Raw genomic sequence first — 9,627 nt, 5'->3', positions numbered from 1 at the left:
GGATAATTAAAAAAAAGTCAATTGACTTTTAATTGGTATATGTGCCACCAGAAAATTATATAAAAAAGTTGACTTGTGGGTTTATTTAACACAACCCTTATTTTTATATGTTCTGATATATATATATATTCTTTAGCAATGAATGCTATAAATTAAACCAGCTATTTTTAGGTTATGCACAATTTGTTTGGCATTGAAAGTTATAAATTAAACTAGCTATTTTTAGGTTATGCACAAAAATGATAGCTTTTTTGTTTTGTTTCATTATTTTTGTCACAACGCAAATTCATTTGCAACATATTCTTAGTTCTCCTATCTTGCCCTCGATCTTATCCTTTCTTAGCTTAGAAGTTCAACATATCCTTCTCTCATTTCTGTATCTTTTCACCTTGTGTAGAACTTCAACATATCCTTCTCTCCTTCATGTGCTTGTTTTTTTATTTTGGCTCCAATTAAAATGCTAAAGTTCGATGAATCTCTCCAGATGCTCAAATCACAAGGAAAGATGAGCTTTTTAACGTCAATCAAACTTTTTGTTGCTGAAGTTAGGAAGGTGCTGCGTTCTTGTTCATTTGAAGGTAAACATCGTCATATTATATATACTCGTGCACACACCAAAGACGCACTATATATGGATCCTAGAATCAGTTTGAGTTAAGAAAGGTCATTTGGACTCTATTTAAACTTTAAAATAATATTTTTGTTGATATTTTTATATGTTAGTGATATTTACAGAAATAACTTTTTTGTTGATGTTTTTATAAGTTAATGATATTTACAGAAATAAAAAAAATAAAAAAAACTTATATGCACATAAAACAAATGCGTTGTAAACCGTAAAAAATGAAAAATATTTAATCACCTGACTTTTTTATGCATACCTAAACTTTTCATACATGTATTCATATTATTTTTTTAGATCCATAAATTTTATTAATATATAAAATGTATTGAAAAAAAAGTTTAAATGGAGTTCTCTCTATTTTCCTGTATATATATATATATATATATATATAGGTTTAGGTTCTTTTGTGAACCCTTTATAAGTAATGAACAAAACGAACAAATCTTGGCCCTAGATCTTCTTAAATCTAACATAAGGATAGGATCGTCTTTTAACATCTTTAATTTTATATATAATTTTCTTTTTTAAATTATTCATGGCAGTTATTGATAAAACCACCCACGATTCAACATGATGGCCAATTTCAAATTTATATCGATCATAATCTGCGCCAACTCTTCCTGTTCGTTCTTCATCACCATCATTCAATTCGTATTCGTTCTTCAGAATATCAACAGGCAATTCAGCAATCATGACACATTCGACCGATCAGAATATTATTTCTGCGAATTTGCTAATTCATGAGACCGCTCAACGACCGGGAGAACAACATCATGGTATATTCATAAGAAATCTGTGTATACAAGTTTGATTCAAGTGTCGGATAATAGATTACATAGCTGTGTGTTGTTTGGTTTAGTTTCTATAAACCCTAAGATTTATAGTTTTCGACAGATACGAACGATCATCTTGATGCTCGAGCCAATTTGTTAGTTCCTCGGAGTAATGATCAAGCAGTAGATCGTCATGAAGGTATAATATTGAAACAATTGTTTATACAATTCTGTATCAAATGTCGTTGTAATTTTAATACATGACTGTATAGTCTATTGATTCGTTTAACTAACATTTAAGTTTTATTATTTTCGATAGAGGGTACCCGTATGTCAGAGACGATCGATCAGCCCAACATTGCTGCCAAGTTGTTAATACCTCAAAGCGCTGAACCAGAAGAAGATAATCATCAAGGTATAAGTTTTAAACATTTGTTTATACAAGTTAGTATATGTGTGTCGCTGAATTGAAGTTACGTATTTGTAGTATTCATATTTTTTTTGTTGTGTATTTTTTTTTAACAATACTTATGAATTTAAACTTTTGACTGAGGGTACTGTTATTACAGATGCAAACGAGCAGCCCGACGGACTAGCTGATTTGGTAACTCAGTGTCCACGGTCAAGAATTGGGAAAATAAGGTTCCTGTATTCTTTCAGGTCCATTAACTCCTCCTTTTCCTCCAACACAACCCTCAAGGCACTAGTAAACATATCTAAGCGTTTGTTGTCATCATAACTTGATTTGGTCAGCATTTCCTCAGTCTAGTGTTAGAAACAAACAGGAAAAAATAATATTAAACTAATGTATCCGATATTCTAATTACGTAGAGAACGCTATTCCAAGATATGAGTAGTGTTATAAAATATTCTTACAAAAAGGGTGGTATGACAAAGCAGCCTTGGCATTGTAAACTCTCGTCTTTTGACTTCGTCATGATTAAGCATAGATGCCCAATAGTTAATGATGCCCGTGCTCAGCCAAACATTTGGTAGTAGATCCAATATATGAAAGTGCATCAGATGTGTTCCATAGGCAGTGCAGAATATATCATTCTTGTACACATCCGTGTTGCAAACAAAAAATTAGAATACACATATTCATATACGTTAAGTGCACCAACCTTTGTACATTTGAGTTAAGCACTTACGCCATAGTTCTTCGGACCTCATTTTCTTCCTTTCTATCCCGGTTAGATTTAGCTTTACTTCTTTTTTCCTTTATCAATTCAGCCAAAGGTCTGCGTGACCCATAAAGAAAGGAAACAACGTGAACATAATTATGTAGTATTCAACGGTTTACTATCTAATTCTCTAATTCAAAACTGATGCCTTATAATAGATGACGTATTAAATACATACCTTTCATCCTCTTTATCTTCGTCTTTTTTCCTATCTTCCCTTGGCTTTGCCACCCTTCGTGTTGGATATAAAAACTAGTTAACCAAAAGATATTCACATATGTATTGTAAAATAATATTAGAAACTCACTGTGTATCAATTGCACCCTCAAGGACGCATTCCCAAACTATGTTTTCTTCCCTTGTGATAGCCTTGGAGATATTGACTGCTCTCTCCAGCCAAGGCGATCTCCCGAATGCAGCTATTTTAGGTATTCTCTTTCGTTTCCCTTTGTTGACTTCATTTGTTTGTGGTCGAGTTTTCTTTATATCCCGCACTTCTGGGGACGGGAAATCTTGTGCAGTCCCGCGGCTCGATGAAGGTCTTTTGTTATCAGTCCGGATATCATTCACCGGCACGCCTTCATCATCTAGCTTTCCAGTTGCAATATATTCAATAATGTCGGCTAGCTGAACCGCAGTTTGGGTCCACGCTGATACAACATGCGGGGTTGAGAAGATGCCTGAGTCGTCATCTCCAGGTGTGTTGCACTCTTGGTTTCTTTTTAGGCTTACACCTACAAACATACATTTAAAAAAACAGTGATGTCTACACAACATTAACCCCAAACAATTATACGTAATCAGTCAGTGTTATTGGATTATGACATTACACAATTCATACCTGTATCGTTATTTCCCTTTTGGTTGGTACAAACAGCAGATTTCTCCACAGTTGATTTGGCCTCCGCATCAAAACTCTTGTTGAATAATGCTTTGTATCGTTCCGCAGCTTCTAAAACCTCCATAGTATCCGGATAACAGCGTGCAAACTTTGATATTGCTCGGTCTAACTTGCCTTTCACAGCTTCTGCTTCATCACACATTGCATTGATACTAGATATGTATGCCTGACATTCGAAAGAATCAATGACATATACTAATTAATCAGGACCATTCTATGTTGATGGGAAAACAACATAGAATCACCAATATGTAACACTTACCTTCATCTCATATCTAACATCATTCTCAGTTGTCATCCCTTCATCATTACGCGTTATATCCACTACCTCTTCCTCACTTTCCGTATCATATTCATTATCATCGTCAAACAGCTCCTTCACAGAAACAGTCCCTAATCCTCCATTCTTTATCTCCATTTGTTGTCTCTGACTTATCCTTTCAGTGTTCCAGTAAGATATTGGTGGCTCCGTTATTTCATCATCAAAACCAACGGACCTGGTTCGGACCAGGTATAGCAACTACAAAAACAACAACAAAGTAGTTCATCTTAGCTATGCTAGTAACTAGTGGGTTCGCAATAACAATAAAGAAGAAAGTATGTACAATGATAATAACTGTTGCTCGGGACACGTATATGGGTATACTGTATACACATATGTATTACTGAAAAAATACACATGTGTATTGTCGAAGCGCATGCCTTGTTTGCATTGCACCTTCACCCTTAAGCATCGTTATTGATTAAATGTCCTCTTTACATCAAATTCAGAAACAAAAGGTCTTAGTAACACATACCACTAAAAATGTAAGGGGTCCTCGGAACCATGAGTTTTATCACACCTCCTCCAATGGTTTTTACACACTTTCACTGCGTCGATTATAAACTGGCACCAATCATGCTCTTTAAAGCTATGATCCATGTCAAACATGTACAACAATGTGTACATTGCTATGCCATTCATCGTGCAGCCCACCATCGTTGATATGAACAATATCACAAAATCCATCTGGAACATCTCTTCGTCCTCATCTTCGTACTCCGAAATTTTGCCTACCAGGTCTGTGCAGCTAATGATACTCCTGCTAAACCTTCCTCTCCACCGGGATATCAACGGATGCTTAGAAGCTTCCTTGTTGTCAACGTTTACCCTAATTCCCCCACATGGTAACCCCAACAGTTTCTGTACCGAATCCTTGTCAACCTTGATTGTTTGTTCGCCTAACCTGATAACCATGTTTTTGGTATCTAGACGATCGACTACAAAATGCCCTAAAGCAGATTTAATTACAACCACCTTCAGCTTCAGAATCTTACCAAACCCCATCCGTCAAACAATATTCCGTTGCGTCGTTGTCATCTTCTTAATAGCTTCGCACAACTTCTTTGGTGACGTTCGCGTCCTAATCCCGGGCAGCTGATGATTTTTTTTCCCTCTTCGATGCTTTACAGATTTCAATTTTTTGCGCTTATCTTCTTTCTTGGAATGCCGGGTTTTATACTTAAACAAATCATCCAACACCCGGTCTCTTTTATCTCCCTTGTCATCTGTTCAATATTCATGAACCAAATTTTAGGTTAACAGATTACACAAAATAACAGATTATTAAAAGTAACTTTTTTTCCAACACTGAATTACCTCCTTTTCTGTCATCCTTGTTACTCCTCTTTGGTTTTCCTAACCGACCAGATTTTTTGTGCAGGGTTGAACGCGATTCAGCTTCCCCTGTTATTAAAAAAATAACAAAACGTAAGGGTTTGCTAAACTAGTACACATACCTTACATATTCAATTTTCTCAACGAAAACGTGTACATACCTTTCATTTCCCCTGCATCAGAAGCTACTGTCCTTTTATTCGTTGTATCACCCTCACCAGCACATTTCCCTAAGATAAACCAAAAAATACCCAACGGATTCAAACTACAGATTATATTATACCGTTCCTTTTCTGATAGTCACAACTAAAAACTTAAAACTCATTATACACATGTGTTTTTACCTTTGTTTTCAGTCTCTTCATTATTGTCACCTAAGTAAAAATTCATGAAATTAAAATCAATTTGTAGTTTACTAATCAATTATCTTTGAATGCTAACCTTCTGATTTCTCCATGAACGGTACCCGAATTGCCTTAACCTTATTTTTTTCACTCTTTTTGCTCGACTTCCTGTCCGTATCAATGGTTGATTGTCCTCTTCATTTGGTAACTTCGTGTTCTGTACAGGTCTATCTTCCGGTTGTTCTCTAGGCTTACCAACTGTTCATGTAATTCACCAAACATTGTAAGTACACATTCCAAACCGCAGGTTTTAAAAACCGTAGCTATCTAAAACATGTATCATTTTTACACAACCCTCTTCTAACAGAGTTACCTTCGTTGCTCATCTCACATTTCTGATTCTTTGTTGTTGAATTACCATCGTCATAACTCTTGTTGAACTCTACATCAACTGATGTGTTGGCACGTTCCCACTCTTTATTCTTATGGCCTGCTACATGTTACCAAAAAAACATAATTAAGTGTAACTCTTACATCTTACACAATCAAAGCATGTTAACTACTCTTACACTCTTCTTTACGCCATTTTTCTTTTAGTCGCCGAAAGTACTCAGCTCTCTCTAATATAAACTGCTTTTTTTCTTCTATCCTCTCCGCTGTCAAACAAAAATAACAGTTATACAACAATATATATCAGTAAACCAGAAAATAAAAACCAAAACAACTTTTAGTGTGGTGTCTCTTTTTACTACTTGTTTCAAAAGGATCATCAGACAACGCATGTGTTGCCTTTTCGTGGTCAATCTTCTTTCTTCATCTTGTCAGCTAATCAAAACAAAAGCCAGTTAGTTGCTGAAGATTGTGTCGTACAAACGTTCACCTTTTTACTACTAGCTAACCCAACAAATAACATATTAAAAGTACAATAACTTTACTTTCTTCATCATCAGAACATATTATTGGGTCTTCTGCTTTGTTTACAAATCTTGATTTCCATTTACCAGCTATACGTTGGATTTTCCGCCCTATATGTTTATATCAACATCTTTTAAAGCAAGACTTTCTCGTTTAAATATTTTTAGTTCATTGGTAACTGATATATGCACTTACTAGTCCTCCTATTGATCTTTTTAAATCACCTAAAAGAAACCATGGAAAACAATCAAATGACAAAGTATTAGAACCAAAGACGATTAAACAGAAACTATTATCAGAATAAGTATTTAATTCTATGATAAGGGAAAAAAACATGTTTCAAATTCTATCCCATTACCTACGTATATGTATCTATCAGACATGTTAATATTAAAACACATGGGTATTTCCACCCCTTACACATGTGTATTGGTATATCTGATTCAGTATCCAATCCCAACCACATATCCTATGTAATCCTTGAGTTGCAACAACTTGTATACACATGTGTTTTTTCCACCCCTTACACATGTGTATTGGTATATCAGATTCAGTATCCAATCCCAGCCACATATCCTATGTAATCCTTGAGTTTCAACAACTTGTATACACATGTGTACTACTATCCCATACACATGTGTATAACTAGAATAGATAAGCAGACAGTTAACACCAATTAAAACCAACCTCGTTTCAATTGATTTTTTCACAAAACTATGAAACAGAAGTAGAAGACTCTACTATTCTGACCCAAATACATACCAATTACTACTGTATACTATGTAAAGTGACAAAATACACAAATACTTCTTTGTGAAAAAGATAACAAACCATCCCAATGTTGTAAAAACTAAACAGATTTCGTAATCCCCAATTAGCAAGAAGAACAATAACGTATATACACTTGCTATTCAACATATCTAGATGGTATAGGCTAAAGTTTTAATACCTACACACCTAATCGGTTACATTTTCTCACCAATCTAAGCAAACTAAGCCCTAGCTTATAGATTAAAGGTATTTCGGATCACTAGGGAGGATAACTCATAATCACTCGACACAAATATGTAATCGGCTTAAACATATAAACAAATAACACCTGTACATTACAAAATCACTAGAGAAACAGTTCGAGCCGACTGATTACGCAGATCAAACTGAACCCTAGGTTTTGAGTTGTGAAGATTAGTGTGTATAAAGACGGAACATTCAAAATCTTTGAACGATTACTACAATATGTAATTATACCTTGCTTTGATGATGCTTCTTGAGTTTTCCTCAGTTGCAGAAATCGCCAATAAAGGAGAGAGGTTGAAGACGGTTGTTCTTTGTTTGATGAAAGAGGTTATGAGTTGAAAGGTGGTTTTGATAGGTTGAAGCTATACACAATCTATAACTGTGTAGCCTATTATTACGTGATTCAAATTTCTACATTTAATCATTACAAAGTTTCGCGGCAATCAATGTGATTTCAGAGATTGCATTTTACATTTATGCCCTAAACGGTTATGAAGTTGCAATTTTATGTTTTTTATTAATTAAAAAACCATTTAAATCCTATAATCAAAATCTCATCATCCAACGGTCAGGATCTGTTCGTTTTGTTCACAATTTAAACATGGTTCACTCTTGATCCCTACCCTATATATATATATATATATATATATATATATATATATATATAGAGGAGAAGGATTCGTTAGGAATCAACCTTTATTGTGAGACCCGCAAGAATTATTTTGAACACAACTAAGAATACCTAAAAAATCTAAAACACACACAAAATTTTTTTTAATATTTTTTTATAAAAATAGCTACTTTTCGTCAATAAATTTTTTTTATGACGAAATTTAGGGATTTCTTATAAAAAAATATTAAAAAATTGTGTTTTTTATATTTTTTAGGTTTTGGGAGGGTTTAGCTTTATGGTTTAGTTTCTAGCATTTTGCTTGGGTATGGGAGGGGGGGGTTAGGTGTTTGGGGTGGGGTGGGTGGGGGGGTTAGGTTTTTGGAAGGTTTAGCTTTATGTTTTAGTTTTTAGCATTTAGCTTATTTTACTAATTTCGTAAAAATAACGTTAAAAGAGGCGGATGGTTAATCATGCAGTGGCGTTGATAGCTGAAAGACAAGGGGGTACATGCACTAATCGGCATTTGTCTCAATTGCCGATTGTTATATGTCTTATGTCTAAGGCTTGATGCAAAACTACAATCGAGCCGGGGGTCTCACTGAAAGCACCCTCTCTATTACTACGGAGTAGAGGTAAGGCTGTACAAACTATACACCATGTACAATACATGTTTTTGAGCATTTTGAGTGCAAAAAAAAGGAAACAAAAATTGAAAACGCGCCGAGTGGATAAATTTTTAAAGATAATAAAGTTTCATGTGTTACATATGTAACAACATTGTTTTTAAAGATGATGTTACACACCTGTTATGTAGGATTTGTTTTTTCAAATCACTTTGGCACTTTTTGGATATTATGGCTAAGAACACTTAAAAATATGTATGTTACATGTCTAAATTTTTTATTAATAAATACGTTGATTTCGATAGTATTACACATTGTTACACAAGATTTTCAAAGTTTTCTTATCGCAATTGAGTTTTCAAAATAACCCTTCCCTATATATATATATATATATATATATATATATATGGGAGGCTTTATTGGGGAACACTAAAAAAGTGGGGAACAGGGGAACACTCTTAAAAATTATACTTAACATGTTAAAAATATTTTTTTTCTAAATTTTTTTCGGCGGTTTTTATATAAATACAAGTAGAAACATTTTTAATAAAAAAATCAGAAACTAAAAATATAAAAAAAATGTTAAAAAAACAGTTATATCTTATAGAATTAAATTAACATGTTAAAAGTCAATTTTTAAAAAAAGTTTTCAGCGCTTTTCTTTAAAAAAAGGAGGAGAAAATAGTCGAATAAAAAATAATTTTTCTAAAGAAATTTTTTTTAGCCTTTTTTAATTGTTTTTTTAATAATTTTAGTTTTTAATTTTTTTTAAATTCTTCTACAAGTATATATAAGGAGAAGCGCCGAAAAAGATTTTTAAAAAAATAATTTTTAACATGTTAAGTTAAATTGTTAAGAGTGCTCCCCGGTTCCCCACTTTTTTAGTGTTATCCAATGAACCTCACACTATATATATATAAAGGGTTAATATTTTTTTTTTTACAAAAATGAGTTATTTTATTGGAATAGTTTCTA

At 33.6% G+C, this 9,627-nt stretch overlaps 1 long non-coding RNA gene across 1 annotated transcript; it reads left to right on the top strand.

The window, feature by feature from the left end:
• Positions 1-312: 312 nt before the first annotated feature.
• LOC118486319 lies at positions 313-7,849 on the top strand. The gene is made up of 5 exons (XR_004878433.1): positions 313-578; positions 1,168-1,401; positions 1,520-1,597; positions 1,718-1,813; positions 1,968-7,849. It is a non-coding gene; the product is annotated as an uncharacterized LOC118486319 (long non-coding RNA).
• Positions 7,850-9,627: the final 1,778 nt, after the last annotated feature.

The sequence above is a fragment of the Helianthus annuus genome, chromosome 14 (genome assembly GCF_002127325.2).
Source record: "Helianthus annuus cultivar XRQ/B chromosome 14, HanXRQr2.0-SUNRISE, whole genome shotgun sequence".
NCBI lineage: Eukaryota > Viridiplantae > Streptophyta > Magnoliopsida > Asterales > Asteraceae > Helianthus > Helianthus annuus.
Note: the sequence above shows the minus strand (reverse complement) of the source record. Positions and strands in the feature narration are given on the sequence as shown.